General features: G+C 37.1%; 1 protein-coding gene across 5 annotated transcripts in view; it reads right to left on the bottom strand.

Annotated features, from left to right (window-relative positions):
- The window catches only part of MGAT5 (alpha-1,6-mannosylglycoprotein 6-beta-N-acetylglucosaminyltransferase), a 135,970-nt gene that overhangs the window by 90,859 nt on the left and 21,295 nt on the right, over positions 1–23,816 (bottom strand). The window contains exon 1 of one of the 5 annotated variants that reach the window (XM_026852185.1): positions 13,913–13,989. The exons of 3 other annotated variants lie outside the window; for them this stretch is intronic. The gene's annotated coding sequence lies outside the window, so the exon portion shown is untranslated. Of the gene's footprint in view, positions 1–13,909; positions 13,990–23,816 lie in introns of those variants that run through there. One more of the 5 variants, XM_026852186.1, reaches the window with a different exon arrangement.

Genomic DNA, 23,816 nt, shown 5'->3' with positions numbered 1-23,816 from the left:
TACCATTTAAGCAACTCCAGAGGATAGCGACTTGATGAATGCTCAACAACATGCATTTATCTAATTAACTTCACAGCACTGCTGGTAGCCATGGACATTTGGAAAGGGCACAAGAGAAAAATCTTTCCCTCCCTCCACTTCTATGGCCAGATGCACACCTGCACCAACTTCAGTATATATTTAATCCCAGATTTGACAGATGTCAATGACTGCTACACAACAATTCCATGGTTAATACTTACCACATACCTGTAACAACTCATTATTTGGTATCTAAGTGGACAATGGTCAGAAGATACCAAGGCGTTATGAGGAATGCATGAAGACAGCAGCACAGAAACATCTCAGTGGTATTTCTGTTTTGACAGGAAATTAATAACTGAAGTGAGCAACAGTTGAAGCAGTAAAGATACATTTGTCTACTGTAATCACTTGTGGAGTTTGATAGTGGCTGCTGACTAATTATCTCTCTGCCCATACCAAGTACACCAATCCCAAACTTAAGGCGGTAGCATATTTCCCTTATTCTCCCCTTTGCCTTAGAAATGTTCTCAAAGGAGCTGATCCTGTTAACTATTAAGTCCTTTTCCTAGTCTCCAAAAGGCACAATGGGAGTCATATCTAAAGAGGATACGGAAACTATGTATTTGTATGTGCCTCTAAAGGATGACAGTTTTTTGGGGTTTTTTATATAAGCTTTGGAAAAAGGTGGTCTCACTCTAAGACAACTCTTGAAATAATTCCAGCACCGCTCTGGAATCTTGATATGTCATAGTTGTGAAGTTGTTTGTGAAACCGTTAGGAAGATAATCCCTCCTGATTTACTGAGAGTAGCTAATGTACCAAAACTAAATGCCAAGTGTGAAAAACAGGGTGAAAGTGAAAAGACATACAAGACAAGAAAACCTTTAATAAAGAGCAGCTTTTTCATGTTCTTCCTTAAATTCAACTCTAACCAGCCAAAATCTCACTGTAACTGAACCAAAACACTGGTGGTTTGTTTTGTGGTTTTCTGGGCTTTTTTGGTTTTTGGGGGGGGGGGGACGGGACTTTTCTTTCAATAGCAGCAAAAGCTGAAAAAGAGTAAGAAAACTGCTAAGCAGCAAGAAAAGGCACCTGTGACAGCCTCAAGCATCTCTCCATCAAGGACTATAGCTATCAGTGCTAAATACATGGCACATACTGTTTTCACACAATTAATTTGTAATGACTTGTTACAGACTTATTGCTTTGAATAGGCAGTGGTAATGTCTAGGAATGTGTAAGAACTAGCCATTAGCAATATGTATTGTTAATGAGCATCCATCTAGTGAAGTTCTGTTATAAAGTTTAATGCCAGTTTAAAACTGTTTTGCTTATCAGCCTTGTAAACCTTCAGTCCCAGCAATCTCTCACTATCTTCTTACATATATATCCACACACAAGCAACACATATCTGTTGCAACATTCGCTGCCATACCTGGCCTCACACAATTTGCTGTTGTATCAAAACCAGCTAAAAGAGTGCTCTTAAAAACACACACATCAGGATCCTAATGCAAATACTGATGCATTTTCCAGATTGTTTTCTGAAGAGAGAATGCTGCACTTGTTTGCAACTGATTCTGTAGAACAACTTGTTAGAGACCAACAGAGGACAAACATCAAGATGTGAATTTCCTCTGCGCTTACGAGGGGTGTGTTAACCTAAAACCTAATGCTAATTCAAATGTCCATCCAGTGGGCTGCCAACACACCAGAGCTAGAGCCAGAAAACACAGTGGTGAGCAAAAACACCTGCCATATCCCAGCACTTCACTGCTAAGGGATGCCAGGAGTCATGCTTCATGCAGAAGCTGATGTAATGGATCTTAAAAAGGATAGGCAATCCTCTAAAACCTCCTTTCTAGGAGTAACGAGTCCAAACAGAGACTGCTAGATTTTAATAGTTTAAACTGGACATGCTTCAACACAGACATAAACTAGAATTCCAGGCTGATGTTAACCACTGTCTCCTACTGCAGCTGCATTGCCTCAACAGATGTGCACTTACCCCAACTGAATGCAACTTAATGGATTTCCCAGTGCCGCAGTTCTTTATTCCTGCAGGAATATCTCAGCAGTGTCCCACCCCAGCTGGCCCATCTGAATTCTGAAATAGTGTAATCCATGCCAAAGACACCCTCTCCTCTTTTACTTGTTGCAAGACATTGGCTTTCTTCAGTCCTTCTGAAGGCTGAGCCCACCTTTCCTTCTTTCAAAATACAGCATTAACAGCAGGATAAGCTACAGCGTACTAAATACAGTCAAGTGAAACCAAAGAACAGTCATATGCTGTGTTGGCAGTGTCACGTCCCGCTCAGATGAGGGAGACAAGTGACTCAGATTCGCAAATCCCCAATGAAGTAGACAACAAGTCTCCAAGTCCAAGCATTTATTAACTACCCACAATGTACTAATTGTCTCATGTCTCACAGGTAGAAGATAAGAAAGACTAAACTAGATAAGAGAATAAAAAAGAAGCCTGATTTCTGATGAGAATACTTGCATTTCAACATGATGTGTGATCATACCGCATCAAGAATCTACATGCTGCGTACACTTTGACTCCAGTACTGACATGGCAATTAAATAATCAATAAACTTAGGGAATATGGTCTACTAGCATAAAACCATCCAAACATCTGAAGAAAATCCAGGGCCCTCAGTTGTCACACAGAGTTCAGAAGCAGTTTAGCTTCTGTTTAGTCACTGACCATGTCAAATGCATAAAGTGGAGGGTGGACAGTAGGATACTCCACGCCTGCCTTGGGTGAGAAGGGCTCTATCCTGCCCTCCTGGCCTGACTGGGTCACAGCAAAGAAGAAAACTACAGCCTTGCAACCATCTGAGAACTTGCTTTCTTCAAAGAGACAAATTCAGCAATGTAACATTTTACAAGATTTCAGAAGAAACTAAAGATCACACATTAACCCGAAACACCAACCTGGTGACTACTCTGGAGAGAGGCAAAATATGATCAGATCAAAGTTAGTTTATAACTAAGCCCAGAAGACTCCACTGATTTCAACAATTAATCAGTAAACAATTTATTTCACTGGTTCAAGTCATAAATTTTAATGCACCTCAAAATATTTTTGCTGATCTTAAAATAAACTTCCATCATTCAGTTGTGATCAGTCCTATAAAAGATTCATGATAGTATGTTCTAGAAGCAGCAGAAATATGACAGCAAAGCCCACATTCACAAGTCTAGGTGAGGCTTCCAACTGGTTGAATGTGTACACATTCCCTACATACCTCACAGGCAATCTCCATTCCCAGCACCTCAGGAAGAAGAGGTAGCTGAAAAATCATGCAACTATACCATTTGCATCTGGTAACAGATGTTTATACACCCTTTTGCTAACTGCACATTTTATAATTTAAGTTCCTTAGTATATAAAATAAATGCATAAAACCATTTCCTTAGCTGAATTACGGAGTCTTAGTTTTGCTCTTCCTTCTGCTCCTCAACTTTATTTTCAGCAACGCTTCTGCCAACCCATTCTTTTCTTCTAGCTGACAGATGTCACTACGTCTTCTCTCTCACCACCCATCTACAGTTGAAATGGCAACATGTACTGTGCCTGAAGTGGCAATTTGGGATGCAATCCCATGAAGTGAGAAAAGCAGAACAACACTGGGTCACAACAGTAGAAGCAGGACAGATGGACTGAGGGAGAGTAAGAGTATAAATACTCTGCGTTTGGGTTTTTTTAGGTTGGGGGGTGCATGTTTGCTTTTGTGCATGTGCATATAGTAGAATTTGGCAGGAGGTGGTGGGATGAAAGTTGAAGGAGAGAAAAGCAGCCTTTGATAAGATGCCATAAAAACAAGTAAATTTTAATCCTGAGCAAGCAGCTTGCCTTCACTTTCAAAAATAAAATTTCCCCACTTAGAAACAGTTTGGGTGGCAACCCCACCATAATTTCCCCATGTGGGTCTGTGGCTTCATGGAACACTCCGAAATGTTTCCAGTTTTCTACCTAGCACATAATTTTCTGTAGTTTAGTCCTACAGAAATGAAATCATCAGATGTTCTTCTTTTCCTGTTTGCTTACCCTGATATTTCAGGGAAGAAAGAATAAGAAAGGGAGGAAGGTTTACACAGAAGACAAAGAAAAAAAAAAAAAGATTACAGGAGAATCCATAAGGAAAAAATCTGGATGAACTGAAATCCTTACAGTTCAAATACTGTTTATCAATTAAAAACTCCAGGCAATGCATTTAAAGCCATAATCACAAACTAAACTTATCTTCTTTTAATAAAGTGCTTAGAGACCAAAAAACTGAATGAATTTTTGGAGTAGTAATAGGACTTCCTTGAACTTCAGAAACCCAGAAATATTCCTGACCTTGAACAAACAATTTACATTCTTAGAGCCATTTACAGGCAAAGTATAGGGTATATTAATAATCTTCATCTTGTTGCTGCATTAAAACAAAATACCCAAAGTAGCATTTTCTCACTGAAAAAAATTATTTGAGGATGTCAGCCTGCTGATTTATCAAGAGATTAGGAAATAGTTGGGGTTTTTTATTTTGCAAGTAACTTACAGAGACCGAGAGCCCCAGTCACCATCTACAACCTCCCCAAAAACAGTGGGAAAAGTATGCATGAGTTATGCTTTCATGCCCTCAAGAGTCCCCTGTAACTCAACAAACAAATCTTTAAGTTACTTCATTAATTTTAATGGATTTTAAAAATAGGACTCATGGCTAATAAGTTTTATCATATTTCTAGTGTGGATACAAATACACACCTTCTTCTCTTTCCCTCCTTGCAACTACCCTCAGTCAAAGGCTAATATATGACACCCCTCTTATGTCATTCTCAATTTTACATTTGGCATTTGTCCTCTGAAAGGCAAAAATATGGCACCTGCTCATAAGCATGGTCTCATACTGTTCAGAACACCTGGAAGTTCTCCAAAGTTATGAGCAAAATATCCCTGGTTCTTACACAGCAGTCCCATGTGCACAACTTTGCTTCTGGTAATTCTCTGTCCTCTCTTTGGGACACAGTGTAACTGTAGCAGCAAGAGTTACAAGCATTGCTAAGAATTTATTAAAATTTATTTAAAAATTTGAATTAAAAAAAACTTTAAGTAAAAATTTTTAAAAACTTTATTTTAAATTAATAAAATTAACTTCAGTTTATAATCAAAGCAACCAAATTACTTAGTACTTCAAGAAAAAAAGTTTATTATATAGAAGTTGGATCCATTAGCTCATTTCTTGCATCAAGCAGATACTCCAGGCTCCAGTCTCACCCACTGCTATTAACCGCAAATCAGCCTGTTACATCACATCTTACAGTCTGTCCAAGAGAAAAAACAAGTAACTCTCAACAGCAGCTCTGTCCAACCCAGAGGAAAGTCAAAAAATTCTTTGTATTCAGCAAGAAAGCTCTCATCAATGTGGATGCCCAACTATCATCCCTTGTCAATTTGATGGTCAACACACTAAACATAGTCTGGCAATTGTGCTGGACCCCAGATAAACAGCTGAAAATCAAGTACAAGATTTAAGGAAAGATCCCAACATGTTCGTGCTCATCTTACTTAAAAAGTTTTTCAAAAATACATGACAAAAAAATATAAGTACATCTGTGTAAGAAAATTAACTTTCTTGAATTTCTTATCATTTGCTGGGGATGGAGGATAATCAAAACAAAAAGAAATTAAATTCCCATTAAATTGGGTTTAAATAAATGGTTGCTACAGGATTCTACATTCGAAATTTCTGTAAAGGACAAACGCCAACAGAAAAAGATAGAAGTGTCAAGTTAAAACAGAAAAAGTAGAAAGAAATTACTATGTGCACACTACTAAGCAACTATATATCAGATCACAGGGAGGAAAAAAACCAACTAAGCTGAACATTAAATAAGTCTTCAGAAATATTTACTTCTCGTTGCTTTAGAACGTCTTGAACCTGGGTCAAAGTATAACATTTCTTCCAATGGATTTGTTCTTGGCAAGCATTTTGAGCACATTCCAGTTTATGTGGCTAGACAAATGGCTGAAAATACAAGCTGCATCTCCAAAGCACAAAATTTAATGGAATTAAAATTTCAGCACAATCACCTGTTTGGAAGCAACAGTGCTGCTGATTATTCCATTGCTCTAGTTCTTGCATTTAAGTCCTTCTCTTTATTATTGCAAAGGATGAAATTGCAATTTGTCTCATAACTAATTTTAAATTTAGTAAGACAGCAAAATATATTTTAATCTATTTCCTGCATCACTTGTATATGCCCTGTTGATCAACACCGGTATTTATCACCAGATGATACCACCACAGATTAGAAGAGCACTTCCATTCAAATCAAAGCTGTCAATGTTTCAATTTGTCACAGAGAACAGCCTTGCATAGTATAAAAAAGGACAATCTATCCCATCCTAACTGATGACTATAGTTACTGGGTCAGCAACAGCTCCAAAGCTACACAACTCAGTTGTTTGTTAAACTATAATAACCTCTTATCACAAACATAGCACTCCCACTGTCAAAATGTTTAAAGGAACATACATGTAGTTCTGTGCATGTACAATAAAGCACAGTTAGAAACTTTAAAGTGCTGTCACACAAGACAGAACTTTACAGCAATAACAGGGCTTGAGAGTAATGCTTTTTCTCCAAAAGCACAGGACCAGCTGCCTTAATGGAAGGGAGCTGCTGAGCAACTGTCAGAGGAACCATTAGACAAAAGTTTCGATACTTAAGCAGTTCTAATCCAGCCAGCCATAAGCAAATAGTAATAATGTAAGTCTTCACATAAAACCTCTTTGCACATGATTCTCATAATGCTGCTATGAATTTTAAAGCTTTACTATGACATATATCAAACAACCTGGCCACAACCATGACAGCATTTTCAAAGGAGATCCAGTACCATGCCAAGCATGACCACATTCTAACCTGACACCTATTATATTATAACCACGGTGCTGCTGGAAGACCATCAGCTTTCTAACTATCTGCAACATCTAATTAACTATACAAACTTCCTTTGCAAATGTATGAGCTGTACTTAGTATACTGTAGGGCAAAACTTCTGAACTATTTTGAGTGGGTGGAAAACAGCCTCCCCTCTTTCACCATCCCTAGACAGCTGTAGAACAGCTTGTACTGGCCAACTCAGGCATAGCTCTGTTTCAGCTGTAGCCCTTACAAAGCTCAATGGGGAAAAAAAGTGTAGAAAACAGCCAGCATAGGCAGCACAAGGAAAGTGAAGCAGTAATATCACCTTGTAGTTCTTCTCTAGACTACTGCTAGGCAGGGAAAGGTGTGAGGGCAACCCCCCAAAATTCAGGTAATAATATGAAAAAGTCCTAGCAAGCAATTAAGGTTTCTGAGCTGATGTTCTGCACAATATAGCACTACAGGATGGATGCAAAACCCCAGAATTTTTCTTCATTGCTTATACCCCATCATTAACAACAATGTCCCTCTTTTTAGCCTTGCTACTCCCAACTTTTCAAGTCCTCTAGATAGCTATAATCAACTATTACTTAAGAAAGCTATTTAATCTGTTGCTGGTCCACAGTACAGTAATGGTTTGGGTAATCATCTTTCTTTAATGCCTCAATGCTTTTCATAAATCATCCAAATTACTGGAAAGGCATCCTTTCCAAAGCATGTTTTGTTGAAGCTATTGCCAATATTCTCATTCAAGGTTTGGTATAGCTTCATTTTCAGTGCTGAAAGCAAACCTTTATTGTTCCTGCAGTTCAGTTCCAAAGTAAATGTAAATGTTAACATTTTGGCAAATTTAATTATTTACAATATCAAATGCTTGAGTGGTCATGAAGTTCTTCCTTCTCAAAGGTTCTACTTAGAATTTACCCAAGAAAGTTATCCTTAAATAAACCTGGAAATGAAGCCTGTCTTTAATAGACATAAAAATCACACCTTCAGTCTCAAAGTCTCTATTTATGTTAGCAAGTAGCATAGCAGAACAGGAGTGGATCTGCAAAACAAAACGATAGGTTTTGACGGCTTGACATTCACACCATAAGCATGTCAGCTCAGGGGTGTGAGTGCCAGTACTGGGAGGACAGCACTGTGGATTGTATCTAGTCTGGTCTTAACACTTAAATACCAACAGCCCAACAGTTCGAGGACATTACTTGCATTCCTAGAATATTTTCATTAAAGATTAATTCTTCTCATGATCTCAAGAGTATTCCACTATATAAACCAAAGTGTTACTATCAGGGTTATCAATCACTTAAAAAAAGCATGTCTCCTTAAAACCTATGTTTGAAAACACACCAAACTACTCTGAACTACCAAGGTCATTCACACCATAGATGCTCATCAGAGAAACTGCCAAGGAAATAAACTCATAAATCAACTATCTGCAGTTATTCTATCAAGTAACATAACACAATTTGTAACATTAATGGCCTGAAAGGTATATAAGAACCCCTAACCCTTCCTTTACATGTATTTTGGCTATAGGCCAGCATACAATTTACTAAGAACACATCTGAAACTAGAGTTCAGTTTATGTCTGAATGAGTGTTTCTTTCAAAAAGGGTTTCTTTAATTCTTGCATCATGGTAACATGCTAAGGCTGCCCATACCATATATGATCCATTTTACAGCCATCTAATCATCTCAACAAAATGCAAATACTTCAAAGAAGAGTAGCAATTTAGTTTTCTGCATTTTATTTTTTCAAAACCTCCTTTGATTCCATGTCTTTCCTTACTGCACTAGCAAGGGCCTTCTGGGCCAACTACTAATTTAGAGAAAGCTTGCAGAAATTTCACCATCAGTTTGACTGAAATGCCAATGGGAATTGGAAGTTATGAGGGACAAAACTGGATGACTGAAAGAACTTTGTTACACTGGGAAATTAGACTAGAAAAATCAGAGGCAGAAATTTTGTATTCACACATTGTAGGTGTAACAGATTACAGATAAACAATACCATCAACTGGGAAACAAAGCTCAGGTCTTCATTTTCGTTATGAACAAGAATTTGCAAATGTCATCAGCATTTTATTGATGCAGCAATCAATGCAATTGCAGAATAGCAGACATGAGAAGAAAGTTGTAGAGACAACAATAGTTAGCAAGAAAGAGGAAAAACATCTTGAAAATCTGAGGTGGGGGGAAATTACTATAAAAAATACGACTGGTTAAGAAACTGAGAGGTGAGGTAGGGAGGAGAAAAACAAATGCCGAGTGAAGAGATGAGGTAACAAAACATTTCAGTGAAATCTAAGAGAGAGTAAACAAAATGCATGTTAAGCAGACAAAAAGGTACTAGAAAGAGCAGCCTGATAGACAAGGGCTAAACAAACTGAATGGCTGAATACGCTGGGTCATGCAAGACCAAGGAAACAGATCAAAAAACATTAACTAGTATTAAAATCAGCATTATGAGTGATATGCCAACAGACACAAATGAGATTACAAGCGTATCTGGTAATGCATAACTAATATGTTTCCATATACAAATAGGCCTGTAACTATTGATAGTGGAAACAGCTTGTCAAGAGTTGTCAGTATTTCCTGGTAAGACTTACAGACTTAAACTGATAAAGTTTTCACCTTGAGCAAGGAATATGTAGTTTTTCATTTATGAGAAAGCCACAAACAGTGATTAGAACTTCCTATTTCAAGACCTTCCTTAAATAAATTATCCAAGATTACGGGAAACTCCTTCAGAACTCAATATTACTGTTAGTCTTATCAATATACTGACTTCATAAAAAAGTTAAATTCTCACAGGGTCAGATCTCTATGCCATTTATCTTCCAAACACTTGCACTGATTTACACCATAAGGATCTGGCCCTCAGCATGTAAAATCTGTTCCACTACACATATATACATTCACAAGTATAGTAATTTCTGCAGCTCTCAGTAGTTGGTAGGTACAAAAACCTAACACTATCTTTGCATAAGACATTATGGGTCTGTGTTAAGGTTGCTGCACAGTCAGTAAGAATATGCTGGAGACAATAATGGGCAATAAAACCACAGACACTGCAAGAACATAGCCAAGATTTACATGCAGGATTATGAAAATATTTGGTATAAATTCTATATTAAGCATTCACAGCTCAGGAACTCCCAAGGTCTAGGGTCACATTAATTAAGTAAATAAGCAAACATTACCCTTCTCCATGTGGTCAGTGTCCATTCAGCGTTCCTTTAAACTTACGTTCTTCAAAACTCTAAGCAGTACTTCCAAATGTTCTGAAACAGCCAACCTCTTCAGTGCATTTTACACACAGTCATGTAGGCAGAGATACTCAGAAACACTGTATGTTCACGTATGTAACCACAGGTGACAGGAAGATACAGAACTAACCATCCTTTACAGACTTTGGCATTTCCATTAGGTTCTCAATTTTATTTTGAGAATAAATTCCCCTCAATGGTCTGACAATGCATAATTAATTACATTTGCTGATACCAAGTTTAGGCTACTAGTCAAGTGTTCTCACAATAAATATTGCACAAAAGTGTCAAGAGGGTTTTTTGGATACCATTAAATCTGAAGATAGCCAAAAAAGAACATGCTTGAAAACCCACCCTTGTCCATAGTTGTCGTTTAGGAAGTACAGAGTAAGTGAAGTTTTCTGCAGAACAAGTCAGCTGCCTGCTCTGTTTCCGTTACTAGCACAACACTATCTTCCAGCCCATGTACTACTTTCAAAGTTTGTATGCATTCACTTTATCAGGCTTTCAAATTCTACTTTGCTAACAACAAAATCTGCTTTCTGAAGGTTAGTAAACATACTTCATCACAAGCAGCAAAGCTTTCATATCTCATACTGGGAATCATCCATACAGTTATGTTTTAACAGGTGGCTGCGTAGTGAGTGTCAAGCAAAGAAACACACACTTGCATAACATCCTTTCTGCATTTTTATATAAGCACAAACCAAGAAGCACATACTGCTAGAGAACAGAATGGTTTTGGTGCATTTCAGATTTTTTCAGATTTCTTTATCAAGTATGATTTAAATATCTCATCTGTTCCCTCTTCCCCTTTGCTTATATGTCATCTAAACTTCAAACGCCAAATCCAACAAAAAACCAAGCCACTAAATATTTGCTTTATAGATGCAACACATTTTGCGAGTTTGGCTGAAAGCATGAGGTTCCAATTTGTCAGGTCTGCTACTTGTGAAGCCTTAACCAGAGCGCTCTGCTTTGGCTTGCAAAGGAGTCAATGCTAAGCACTGAGAAGCAAACCCCATCTTGTCATGCCATTATCTTCATCAATAAACTGAAGTAGATAGAGGACTATGAAAGAAAGAAAGTTTCTAAGAGCTGGACCAAGAGAAAAGATACCAACCAAATATCTGTGTCATTAAACAAAGGCTTTTTCCAACAGACACAGTCAATGCTTTCAGCTGGCTTGCAACCTGCACAGTACTGAACGCACTGGCTGCAGCAGCTCATTGTGGTGTGACTGCAAACCAGAGGTCACTGAAGTTATGAAGGTATGTCTTGCTAGGCACTAATACAGGTGGAATTTCACTTGCAGTAGTTGCCTCAGTTAATGACAGAGCAACTGACTGCATGCCAAATAAATGCTTTTGTATCCAGTTCTCAGTCTAGATACTGTAAAAATCCAACATGTCTATTACTCGCCTCACTCAGTTTGCAGTGCAGTGGAAAAATCTGGACTGGCAAGTCTGATTGGCCTCTATTTCCCAGGACTAGGAAGAAGACCATACATGTTAGATTTAAATTGCAAAAGAACCCAGCAGTCCTCAAAAACCCCCTTGAAACTCCACTCAGGTTCTGCAGCCAAGGAGAAAACCCAGAAAAATCTCCCTCAGATAGATTTTTGTGGTGAGAGTGGGGCAGAGTGTTCTTCCTTCCTTCATTTTATGAACCTTTAAGTAACATGGTGCCACTGCTGACCCGCATACATAATCTGCATTTTCCTATCACACCCCCATGCCCTCTCACTATCTCTCCTCCCTGCTGGTCCACAAGGAGGAAACCCTCCAACTGCTGGACCACCCTCCCCACACTGCCACCTTCCCACAGCAGTGAGGTGCCACAAAAGGGATTGGGAAGCATGTAAAGCATTAAAGGCAAACGTTACAAATAGCATTGTTAGAAACATTTGTCCCCAATGCCTTGAATCCTCCTCCTAACAATTTCCTCTAAGTACCAGTTTGTATAGAGTACCCCTTAAAATATTTTATACTACAAAAGGCACTGTGCCTCCACCATATTATGGCCTAGTTCCTTGATATTTTCCTATTCAAACAGGATGAAAACTCATTTTTTGAAAACTTTTTTTCTGCATGGTAATGAAAGTATGACATCTTAGTCTTTTGAGGGGATAGGGAGAATTATTACTTGATTTTTTTTTTCACTTTCAAAACAAAGGACAAAATTTGATATATCACCAGTCTCTAAAAAGAATAATGGTAATATTATTTACCTTTTGAGTATTATAATGTACCAGATGTAAAAGTTCATAGAAAACCATTTCATTCTCCACTGAAGGCCAGCCATGTCTGAGGCAATTCTTAACAATCAGCCAGGAACACTTTCATCACTTTAGAATAAGAAGTTTAGTGAGGAAAAAAGCATTAAGTGTACTTTTGACAAACAATAGTCCTATCTATATGTGGATGTAGAGATTTTTTTTTAAAATTTGCTTTAGAAAGATACAGAAGAAATTCACCTTTAAGGCTGCACTTAATGAAAAGATAACCTGGTAGATTGGTGTTTTTCCCCACTTCAGTCGACATTTCAGTCTTTTTAGGGGATAGGGAGAAGGGAAGAGGAGTTTGAAGGACAAAGTAGGAACCAACAATAACAAAGATCTAACATTGGCAGTGAGTGAAGGATAAATGCCTAAAAAGTTTCATGAGAAAAACTGAAGTGACATTGCAAACACTGCGAGCAAATAAACATCAGGGAGATTAAAAACACAGACCAGCAAGCCTTAGAGGAGTGTCAGCGAAGCCACTAAAAAAAATCTCCCCACACTACAGCCAACTCCACAAAACCCGTTTTCAAAGAACAAGAAGAGATAGTTTTTCCCTTTCAAAAAGAGAAAGGCGCCAAGACATCCCACAATTTTTATTTAAGAACTTTGACAAGAATTCATTTTTAAGCTTAGCGTTGCATAACTGCGAAAGTCATCCACTCAGTTAAATTTATTTTTTAAAAAAATATATTCACTAGCATTTCCTATTCTTCCTTCTCCACTGATTTTTTATTTCTTTTTAATTTCAATATGGCAAGAAAGTTTCAGAAGATCAGGTTTGGAAAGAATATTAAATACTTGCTGTGTAATTCTTCAAGAAAAACAGTTAAACAGGACTGGCTAAAACGAAACAAAACCAAACCCCAAACAAAAAAAAAAGAGCTAAATTAGGCAAGGAACAAAAGCAGCAAGCCCTAGGTTTCGACAGATTGAATAATCTTATGTACCACTTACAATAAAAACAGAAATAAAAGAAACTAAAAGAATAATAAAATTTGTAAGATGACTGGTTAAAAATTCCAGTTAAACAGATAATCCATTCATCTCCCTCTGACCTAAGATTCCAGTTAAAGCAGAAGGAGAGAGAAACTAGCTTGTCTAAGAGTATTGTTAAAGCCTAAACAGTTAATAGGTTTTGAGTCAACATATAAGATGAAAGGACACAGCACAAAACTCAAGTAACACATATATGCAACAAAAGATACACAAATAAAATATGATTCCTGTGAATCACAAAACATCCACAACTGTGGCTCCATTTTTCACAAATCAAGTTGCAATTCTTGTATTTGTTTTTCTGTCTGGGAAGTTAAATTTCAGGTACCTAAATGTAATCAAACTGTACCATACAGCACAGCCTCTAGAACAACAAAAGCAAAAAGAAAGAAAAAGAAATTACCACAATTGCTATCTCCTAGACAAGTGGCTGGATTTCACTGGAGTACACAGAGAACATGTCATATCGTAGACACAGGATTTTTACTTAGACCTACCCCCATCGGACTAGTATTTGCATTATAGTAAATCCTACGCATGGATTAGGAGACTGCCTTGTCATGCGACAGTACCAAGGACAAAGACATGTCTTGTGCCCAGCAGCCGAGCTGTGCAAAAACAGATGATAAGAATGAGCAGCTGGACTGGAAACACAAAGAAACAAAGTTTAGGAAGCTGTGCTGACAAGACCAGGAGTCTCATTTTCTCTTTTTTCCCCCACCATATCCATCACATATAGATCTAACGATCTCTTCAGTGTGACGAGTAAAGTAGTTTTGCTGAGATTAAAGGGAGAATTCCTACCTGTGTTAGAGAATGCAAAAAGATGCTTTTTACAGAGTTTTTATCTTATAGAAAAGTCTAATGTGGGCAGCACATAGCCCAGGTGGAGGTGGAGGCCCTCACTGCTGAACAGGATGGGCAGACTGTGAAAGTAAACACAATTGTGTTTCAGTTGGGACAATAGGAGTGGAAGGAAGGATGGGTAAGGGGAACACAGTCAAACTAGTATGTATGTATAGGAAAAGACAGAACTTAGCTGTCAGTACAGCAAGGCCACACTTGTGAAAGCCAAAGAAAAATCATGTTACACTAAATTGAGATTAGAAAGGGGGGAGGGGTGTTTGCCAGTTAAAACAACTCTGTTGTATGACAGGATGAAAATACCTCATAAGTATGTCAAAACTCTGCAAGACCCTGGCTTGCTTTTTTTTTTTTTTTTTTTTTAATATTTGGAAGGAGAGGCTGGTACTATGGCTAGGAAGGACCGGGAAAGGAGATGGAAAGGATTTCAAGAACATGAAGTTTGATTTATTAGCTTAATGGAGGCTTACTGTGCACTATAGGAATTACATGCAAGAATATGTAATTGCAAAAAACTACTCATTTATAGTTTTCATTATTAAATAAAAAAGCTATGTTACTATCTATATTTAATCACTATGGCTATTAAGGAACAAGAACAAACTCTGAATCTCTGCCAACATCAACATTTTCCTTTACTACAGAAGTGTGCCTTAAATGGAAGTAACACACAAAGAAAAATAAGGGTGTTTTTGTCAGTCATGCCAGATGACTGTCAATAAAAAATGCTCAGAATTAGATAACAGATTCTAAAATATTTTTTCTTCTAAGTTTCAAAGAATAGACGTCTCAGAGGTGTAACTACAGAATTGCGTTTTTTAAAGGGTTCTTTTTTCATTTATCATTAAGAACTTTTAAAGGACAGAAGGCCCTTTTCCTTTTAATGTATTAAATAGGTTAAAGAATCCCACAGAAATCCATCATTTTATGCAAAGTACTGTCCTTGAAAGTTGTTGTTTCTCCCCTTTAGTCCACAACATTAGGATTTCTTATAATTAACTGAGAACTAAGGCAAGCCCTAAAAAAAAATTCCCTTTACTTATGGCAACTGTCAACAGAATAGCAAAAATCAAGACTTTTAAAGAAATCTCCATAAAGATGCAAAGAGGCATCTAAGAGATTTATGAACACGCCCAAATACACAACTCCCATTGCACTTAATGATACACTCCTGAGTGTTCCTGTAGGTGTCTGAACACCATCTACAAATCAGACTCTAAGGGTACGTCTGAGCATACTTTGCACCTGTAGTCCTCATCAACGTCAACTTGGTATTGTGGGCTTTTGGCACCTCTAAAAAAGCCTACGCATTTAAGTCACTTCTGATTATCTCCATCTGTGTGCATTTATTCTTGTATAAAAGTATCTCATCTCTGTTTATAGTTTAAATCACAAGCCTGGACCTTGGGATCACACATGGAGACAGGAATACTAACAGCAATTTATAAAAGAGTAGGAGTGAAATCTGAATTTTTCAATGCTAGCTTTTTCTTTTTTCCCCCCATCCTTCTTAATGTGCTAAAAGGAGAAAAAAAAAAAAAATCAAAATACAAACACTTCTTTAGGATTTGGTATATTATACTTGCTACATTTGGAAAGTCAATTTTAACCACAGCTGTAACTCAAGAATTCATACGAAAACTTTTCTTGAGATCTGAGAACTGTTATTGAAAGTGATCTTTCCAACTACTTCTCGTGATTTGCTTAAACACTATAAACTGAAAGTACCCACATTTTAAACTTTACATATTCCAAATTATTCTCATAACAAGCAATCATAGTTTATTGCTCTGCTTTTTATATTGTATCAGTCTTCTACCTGAATTTAGGATATTTTATAGTCATACATTTTACATTTGTATGGTATGAATATAAATGCATTAATAATATATATTTTTTATATATATATATATATGAATATAAATGAAATAAAAAATAGTTCTAATACAGACTCACATCCCAAATGAATGAAGAAGAATCTGAAGAGAAAGGAAACATATATGTGATGATGAAAGTCACAGGAAGTCATTTTCCATCACTTGTCTTTTGAGAGGGCAGTCAAAGCTGTTTTAATTTTGGTATTCAGGAAAACTTGATCAGTTCAAGGACTATCTATTCCCACAAAAAGTGTATATATTTAGTAAATTCTTTCTTGGCATCATCTTCAGAACATTCACATTAACAGATGGAATAAAAATTTGGCTCATAGACAGGACAGACTGACCTTTCAGGACAGACTCATTTAACCCACAGGCAGATGGGACAGGGTACTTTAGCAACACTGCAAATTTCTGACACCAGTGAGTTCAATAAAAATTTATCTGGGTTAGTCACTCAAACCTGAAGATCTAGCAGTGTTATAACTTCCTCAAGTCCTGCAGACTCTTAATAAACTCAATGAAATATATATATATATATATACATATATATACATATATATATATATATATTACAGCCAGGACACCTTCACCAAAAAGCTAGTAAGCTGCCCCTGCAGGAGAATTTGTTTCTATTTCTACAGTGAAATCTATTTCTACAGTGAAATTATTGAGGAACATGGCCTTCTTGAAAACAGGACAAGACTGATAAAGATCCTGCAGGGGCTGCACCAGGCAGAGGCTGCCGTTGCAGTTTTCTTCAAACTTATTTGCATTGCACAGCTGATGCCACAAAGTGACAATGATAGCCCGGAGGGGTCTGACACAGGTGGGAGTCAAGGTAAAAAGAAAATTAGAAGACAAACTTTCAAAAAAACGTTTTACCCTTTGCAAACTGAAGCAGATTTACTTAACAGTAGAAGCAGGTTGAAAGGGTTATCACTGGATCACTGAAAGTGTTGTCAAGCACTGGAACAGGCTGCCCAGGGAAGCGGTTGAGTCACCACACCAGGAGGTATTTAAAAGATGTGTAGATGTGGCTCTTAGAGCCATGGTTTAGTGGTGGACTTGGTCACGTTAGGTTAATTGTTGGACTTAAGGGTCTTTTCCAACCTAAGTGATGCTATGATTTTCCTGGCAAGTTCTCCAACACAGCTATGTCTGAGGGCTGGATGTATGTTACATGGAGCCTCCAGAGGAACTGTACCAAGATTAGCTTTCTTAAAGATGCTAGAGATTTAGAAGTGAAGAGATGATTTGACTACCTGCATGTTAGGTGAAGGAGGCTACTTTAATTTGAAGAAGCTGCAAGAGCTCCCAATTACTTCAGGAGGACACAGTGCTAGCCACACTGGTTAGATGCAAATTCTAGCCTGTGTGCGCAGAGTATTAGCTACACTGCTGGTAAGTAATTGCAAAATACTATTATCCCTTACCACCATCAGTCCTGATAAATACAGCAGTCACAGACTTACAGGATAGCATGAGGAGTCAGAGCTCATGGGTGCTTTCTGTTATGCTCCAACCAACACACACTGTGACCACAGTAGGCCACTCTTACTCCTCTGGTTTGTGAAATTAGCAGATTGGCTACCCTTAACTCACTAATACGAAAGCTATCTTCAACTACTTCAGTGCACTCTATCACAGGATAGAAAAAACAAAACTAGAAACCTACCCAGAAGTGTAAAATGTTATTTTGAAGGTACACAGATTTATTACTGGATTACTTACAAAGAATTATGTATACACACAGTTGATTTCTGTAGCATGACAAATTAATCTGTTCTATTTCCAATAATTCATTTGCTCTTGAATAAGGAATTATTAATGCTGGGTGTTCAGGGACAGGAAGAAAGAAAAAGTATAGCTGGTACCATATAACAGACACAGCACAAAATAGTTAGAAGCTCATCTACAGAAAAGTATTATACCATTTAAAAAACCAAAAACCCAAATCATCATAGCTTGCAGCAATTTAAGAAGGAATAATTTCCATCATTCAGAAATCCATCTTAATGATGCTACTCAACTTAAAAAAAAAAGTGTATTTGTTTACAGTACTGAGAAAATAAAGACTACTATAAAAATCATCTCCACTCATGTTTTTGTTCCTTTTTTTGTTAAGTAACGAAAACAGTAGACAGTTTCGTTTAGGAAAAAAAACCCATAATCCATTGAGTGATTACATTGATAACACTTGAGAAGAACAACCCACCACTGAATGCACTTCAGTCTTTTTGTAAATGATCATTAGCAATGTACTACTTCGCAGCAGGAGAAGAAAAAGTGTGACCCAAAAGCAGCATCTCTCTACTTACATTTATGCTTTAAGCACTATGCCTGATTTCCCCATCACCCTTTAACTCCTACTGCAATGTCTTCTAATGACCCGTTGTTACAGACTTGCAAAATGACTGAGCAAGTCTTTATTTGGTTTGCCTTTTTTTTTCCTCCAAAATAAAATTGGAAAGAAAATAAACGAAGTCTTTTCAATTTCTTTAAAACTCATTCATTTGGCTGAACATGGACATGTGTTTCTCACCACAAAAATGTGCTTGTTTTCAAACACCTGTTAAGTGGCAACTTATGTAAAAGCAAGATCATTTTTGACAGAATAGGATTTCTTATCTAGTTTTTAAAATGGCAGTTGGCTTTTCTTCCTCCTTGCCCCTTTTAAATATTATTGCCTTAGTCTACTGATACACTGAGCCACTTAAGAATCATTACATAAATCCCATGCAACAAACAGATTTAATATTAAAATATAACAAGAGCTTTTAGCTGTATTCTGATTTTAGATTCAGATCACATGTTTTTCTCCACTGCTGTAAAGTTTTTATTTGTCTAAGGAATTAATTTAATTATTTTTGAAGTCCATCAAACAATTCCCTCAAATACTACAACGTTTGTGATAGTACTCGACTCAGACATGCTGGCACATTATGTGAAATACACAAAAAGGACTTTGAGGACTGTGTTCTTTATGATAGCTTTTATATCCAAATTTTCTGAAAAAATTATCTCAAAGAATCTTGTCTTGTCATGGGATACCATCAAGAAGAGTCTGGCCCTGTTTTTTTTACACCCTCCAATCTGAGATTTATAAACATGAGTAAGATTCCCACAAAGCTTCCCTCTCCAGGCTGAACAGTCCCAGCTCCCTCAGCCTCTCCTCCCATGCCAGATGCTCCAGTCCCTTAACAGGTATAATCCCTCCAGTCAAAAGTTAAATAGGTAAGGCAGCTCATTTGACAGACATGAAAACAACTCAAACCTTAACACTTCAAACCAGCCACAGCATCCAAAAGGGTGTACATGAACATGGATGTTCTAGAAGTACCCATAAATATCGTGGAAGCAATTCAGTTAATACTCCTGCTAGCATGGCATCATCTGTGAAAAACCAAATACTATTCTTAATATTGAAATGGTACTTAAATGCTCAATAACATGAGATTGCTAAGCATAAAATGACTCATGGTTTGAAGAAAATTTACAGTTTCAACTGTGCTGTTAACTGTGAAGGTGTTTAAAAAAACTATAGGTATTTGCTACCCACACTTATCTGAAGAATTATAGTTACTACCATAAGCCTCCATTCACCCATCTTATAAATCTGGATTTGATGAAAATGAAATATTTTTAACAGAACTGTAAATACCAAAGAACAGCATAAATATTAGTCTATAGGTAACTAGACTCAGTAACATCAGCAGCCAATGTGAACCCAAGCGAGAATATACACGTTGTAGACAGTCCAAGGTACCAAACTGGCATATTTTACAGACTTTTAAAGTCTTACTAATTTATTCTTTGAAGTTTTAGTAAGTTTCATGCTTCAAATACCTATCCCAAGCATCTTATTTGGTTTACACACAGTTGGCTTTTACTAACCTATATAAATAAAGAATTTTGGAGCCAATACCACAAAATTCTTGTAACCATTTACTAGAAAAAGCCATTAAAATCTTGCAAAACCTTTTTTTTTTTTTTAAAAGCAACAAGCATCCCTTCATCAGCACAATTTCTACCAAGTGTCAGATGAAAGTAAATGTATTTTGGCCACAAACCTTGGCTGCATTTAGCCTAGTAAATGACACAAGTCTTTTGAAATTGCTTTGAAAGAACTGTATCCCCAGCATGAAAGAAAGGATAGTTATAGATATTACTGCACTCAACAGCTTTCCGTAATTACAGTATTTTATCAATGAAATTTTATGCAGGTTACTACAAAGCCCATTCTGTTTCCCACACAGTCCCAGAATATATTGCACAGTATCATTAAGCAAGTGTGTGAAAAGCATCTACTTTCATCCTAAGCAATTAAAGACAAGTTTAGTCAATTGTCATATTTAAGCTTAGGCATACTGTATTCTGGTTTTGCATTATTTCAGATCCCTTTCTAAACAGCAATCTTCCCACTGACTTTCAGTACTACCTTCTTTCACGTACCTCCATCCTCAGAGGAGGATTCTGGTTTTCCTGTGTTGCCTTGTGAGATGTCAAAAGTCTGCTTTAAAATGTCTGTTCTCAAGTATCCATACAACCATGTACTCTTCGGGAACATGCTGGAAATGAGCAGAACTTGACTAACAGCTCTTAAAACAGACAGAAATCTCCCCTGCTGTAATGAATGTGCTTAATCCCATGCATCCACATATAAATTAAGTCAAAACCATTCCCACAAACAGTCTCATTTTGATGTCTCACAAATTAAGTTGTGTGATTAAAAAAAATAAAAATATCCAAACCACTGGGGTATCTAAGCAGCACAGACTCTTTCCATGTGAATACTGCCAGAGTATCTAAACCAGGTAAGTAAAGGCAGAAAGCTGAAGCTCTGTGTGATTTATGAAATATTCAGATAGGCTGCATAAATATAATTAGTTTGCCAAATCTCTACAGATTCATCTTTTTCAGATTTAGAAAACTTTCACAAAATAATCAAGTTCTGCAAAGATTTTATATTATTTATTTCTACATTGTGGGAGTAAAAAAAAACCCCACAAGTCATATATAGAAACTGGAAAGAGGAGGGAAAAGGAAGATGATAAGGAAGTAGATATGGACAGTTAAGACAGTTCTGAAAATCTAAAGGAGGCACAGAAAGCCTCAATAAGAGCTAGTACTCCATCTACACCATAGCTATTTAATGAGTGGTAGCTGAATCAGTTTCTTCCCCAAGAGCACTACAAATAATTCTCAAGAGTTGGTGTGGAAGGCAGAGAAGGAAAAAAAAAAAAATAAAAATATCACAATGATCTGCAGAACTGCAAAATTTGTCTTGTGTGGGAGAACTCTTGGGAGTTAGTTGCTCTCTTTCCCTGTTAACACTGCCCACAGAACTGCACCCTTTTCTGCTTTCAGGAGACAAGAGCATGATTTATAACTGTGTGTGCTAGGATGCAGGGACGTCACGTAAGGCGTAACATCGCCCATGTGACTGCGACATCCTCCTACTCCCCTCCCCATCACTTCAGCTTCCATTACTAATGAGATGAAGACCTCGCCAAGCCATCATGGGAATTTTCTGTGTAACGGCAATAGAAGAGGTTTCAGAATACAATGTACGTACTGCAAGGGCTCTTTTGAGGCAGGAAATCTTGGGGCGGGGGGGCCCACAGGAATTTACATTAAGCTTGATGCAAAATATGACCTTTCACTAAAAAGGGCAAAATCTATTAATACTAGCATGCCAACCCAGCAAAAAAACCCACACAGTTCGACCAGTATTTTCAACAGAACATGGTATTACTCATACGTATTACACTTTTAATGTCTATTCTTACTTCTCCAACTTGCTTTGGCTTCCCTTCCCATCAAGGGGTGTACAACAAAAAGGAAACAGAACAGCTACAGGAGCCACAATCCTACACATAACACTCCAACATTCAGGCTACAACAGCCTTTATTTTCCTGCTTTACACTCTGTAAAAAATTTAATAAATTTTCCACAAAGGTGACCTCATACATAGGACTGGTAAGCATTCTGGACTCTATCTGTAGAAACAGGTGACAAAATGCTTACCTTCCAAATTAACACACAAAGCAGATGGCAACCCCACACTGAGTGTGGAATTGAAGAATGAGGTTCTCTCTGCCATACGTTACAAGCACATGAAAGCAACCGCTAACAAGGAGAAAACATCTGGAACATAGTGTTTATATATGGAACACAGTTGTTGACTAAGCAAATGGCATTGTGAGTTGGCATTTGTTAGTTTATCTATAGTCTGGCTGCCACACAAACAGCTACAAGGCAACATAAGAAAAATCCAGACGGAAAGGCTCAAAACATTTTTGGAGCAATGTGTACACAATGCTTTTCCATACCTCTTTTAGAGTATGTGAAAAATTAACAGCTTCAATGGAACATGTTCCTTCTGTTTAAGCATTAAAGAAAAATAGCACTTCTTAAACCCATGCACACAGAAAAGCATTATGTAGAAGAGAGCCACAGCATGAGACTGTTTGAAACAAGCAAACAATCCTTTGCTTTTTCTGTACACTTTCCAGTTGTCATTCTAAAGCAAAACAGGAAGAATTTAAGGACCTGTCAGTTTTTAGACTAAAATCCTATATCAAAACAGGATTAGCTAGTAACTCCAAAACATTAACCAGTAATCTACAAAAATCATAAATTCATGTACACTCACAGAGTCCTATACCAATCACTACCTAAAAGAAATCAGGTCAGAATCCAAATCAGATCACACTAGAGTAGCATCAATCTTCTTATTTCAGAGCCATCATGTTTAAATCTTTCCTGGTCTCCACATAAATTATTAAAACCAGATCTTTCTTTGAACAGAGACTAACTGAAAGTAACATTCCAGTTTAGCATTACAGTTTTTTTAATGGCATATTTAACAGTTTATCTTCAGTCACTTTATATATCTCTAAATGTACCCCGTGTCAAGCAAAGAAACAAAAGCTATCTACCAGACTGCTTTAGGGTTTCCTTAATATGATCTGGGATCAGATGGCAGTACTTTTGACACTGCAATCTGACAATCCAATTTCCTTCTTGACCAAATTCTGTGCCTAATTTCTAGCAGATTGACATACCATACACACAAACCCAGATTTGTTCCTATTTCAATTCTGTACATATATAGTCTCATCTCACAGAAGAGCTGCACACTGGAACTTGAGAGCTGTATTATCAGCCATTGGCCTGCTATCCCTGTACATTCCCCATCTTATTTACTGTATATAAAATATAATAAACAGCATATAATATCCCCAAATCTTTGAAATCTATTGATATAAAACATACAAATATAATTGAAAACTGTAGGGCTATGGCAACTGGAGCTGGCATTACTGTATGTATCATGAGATTTGGACCCTGAATCTGTTAAAATAAATCAGTGTGAAGTTCTATCCTCAAATAGTTCTGCGCAACTTAACTGGTATTTACAACATATACCCTGTACAAAATCTTCCACTGTCATTTACCAACAGACACATTATCTGTTTATTATTACAACCTGCTACTGTAAAGTACTGCGAATTTTTATTATATTATCAGATTATAAAATCTTACTAAAATACCAAGTGATA

Source organism: Athene cunicularia (assembly GCF_003259725.1).
Source record: "Athene cunicularia isolate RWA chromosome 7 unlocalized genomic scaffold, athCun1 chr7_part1, whole genome shotgun sequence".
Lineage (NCBI taxonomy): Eukaryota > Metazoa > Chordata > Aves > Strigiformes > Strigidae > Athene > Athene cunicularia.
This window is presented reverse-complemented; position numbering and strand designations above follow the sequence as displayed.